At 44.6% G+C, this 1,949-nt stretch overlaps 1 pseudogene; it reads left to right on the forward strand.

Annotated features, from left to right (window-relative positions):
• Positions 1 to 313: 313 nt before the first annotated feature.
• LOC101441640 (ralA-binding protein 1 pseudogene) lies at positions 314 to 1,617 on the forward strand (annotated as a pseudogene).
• The last annotated feature ends 332 nt before the right edge of the window (positions 1,618 to 1,949 follow it).

Genomic DNA, 1,949 nt, shown 5'->3' on the forward strand with positions numbered 1-1,949 from the left:
CACTTTTTCATTAGGAATAGAATCCCTGTAAACTCTTACGGAATTCCTAAGACCACTAAGAAGCACAAGTCAAGGACAAGACAGGGGCTCAAAAAGACAGGGAGAGTCCCAGTCTTTCTAAACAAGTGGAGGCTGAGCAGGCAGGAATGGGGCTCTTGAGGCCTTTGAGCACAGCACAGGACACAGCTAATTGGCCATGTGAGTGCAAAGAGGCTGCGGTGGTGGCTGGGGCAGGCAGTGGCCCATGGCAGAGGGCATAGGTGTAATGGGTAAGTAACAGAGGAGACCTTCGCTTCCTTGTCAGGGAGGCAGAATGATGGAGTGCTTCCTGCCTCCCACCAGTAGTCCTGCAGGGTGGAGTCTGGCAGTGGTCTGATCCATACCCCCAGCTCTGAAGAGATCAGCCCTGGGTTATACAGGACCAGCCAGCCCTCACTTCCCCATGAGAGCCTCCACAAACCTCCCAACATATTGTCTGATGATGAGAAAGACCATGGAAAGAAAAAAGGAAAAAAGGAAAGAAGGCCATGCTACCTTTTAGAAGTGTAGCTCTGGAGATGAAGCAAAAAGTCCTTCCAAAATGAAGAGGTCCAAGGGAGTCTATGTCTTCAAGAAACTCAGCTTTTGTAAAAAGAACAAACAGGAATTTAAAATAAAAGAGAAACCCAACGAAGTAAAACATGAAGAAGAAAAACATGAAGAGAAGTTAAAAGACTTGACAGCAGCTGGAGTTCCTAAACAGTGGTATGAAAAGAAAAAATGAAAAAGCCATTTCAGAAGCCAGAGGTGCCCCAGGATGATGTTCCATACCTCAAACCCATTTTTGGAATTTCTCTAGCTGACACAGCAGAAAGGACCATGATGTATGAAAGCATTGTCTGCCAGTAATTTTCTGGGAGTATGTAGTTTAGGATTTATCTAAAGAAGATAGATTATGGGAAGTACAAGGAATTTTGACAGCCCTCAAATGAAAACAAAGTAGCTAAAAGACAAGAGTGTGAAACCAAAATTGCACAAGGGATAGCCAGTCTTTCAAAAGAGAATGTTCCCAAAGAAGAAACGATTGAAAATGAAGAAGTTATAAGCATTCTCCTTTCCTAGGAGAAAGAGATCCTGACTGAGAAGGAGCAGCTCCTGGCCATGGAACATTTCATACATCAGCAGATCCGGTCCTAGAAGAAGGAGATAGAGCGCTTGTGAGTTCAGAGCCAAGATCGCTTGGACCCAGAGTCTTGAGCAACATGGTCGAAGTGAAACTGAGGAATATTCCTCTGAAAGTGAAAGTGAGAGTGAAGATGAGGAGGAGCTGAAGGTCATTCTGGAAGATTTACAGGGGCAGAATGGAGAACTATAAAGAACAATCATTTGAATCAAACAATTCGCGAAGAAGGAGAGGCCATCATCGAACTGCGTGTGCAGCTCCAGCTGCTCCAGATGCAGCAAGCCAAGACCCAGCAGCAGGTGCTGGAAGAGGGCAAGTCAGAGAAGCATGGGTGTGTGGCTCTGTAACCAAGGGACAGTGTCTTAGAGACAAAAGCAGCTAAAGAGCAGCCAAAGGCAGTCAAGGAGCAAGTCAAGCCATTACCATTGAAAGACCGGAAGGAAACATCAATCTGAGCAGCCATGTGGGATAGTCATGGAATCCTCTGGACTTAAACAGACCTGTGCAACTTACTGGAATGTGGAGAATTCATGTGCACAACTCTACTGCAGTGTATATTATGTAAAATGTCTTTTATTTCCAGAGACTCTGCTCTGCCCCACACTAAGGACGTCTACCGGTCAGGCTCAGTTATATGAGCCAGAAAGCACTGCAAGCGTTTTGGGGCTTGGAGGGGTCAGGTGAGTTTTCCATATGTCGGCTTATTTGAATATCAATTTTGTTTAACTTAAAATAACTATTTTAACCTTTAAGTGGCTTCTTTTTAAACCAACTTTGTCTTTCTTTG

The sequence above is a fragment of the Dasypus novemcinctus genome, chromosome X (assembly GCF_030445035.2).
Source record: "Dasypus novemcinctus isolate mDasNov1 chromosome X, mDasNov1.1.hap2, whole genome shotgun sequence".
NCBI lineage: Eukaryota > Metazoa > Chordata > Mammalia > Cingulata > Dasypodidae > Dasypus > Dasypus novemcinctus.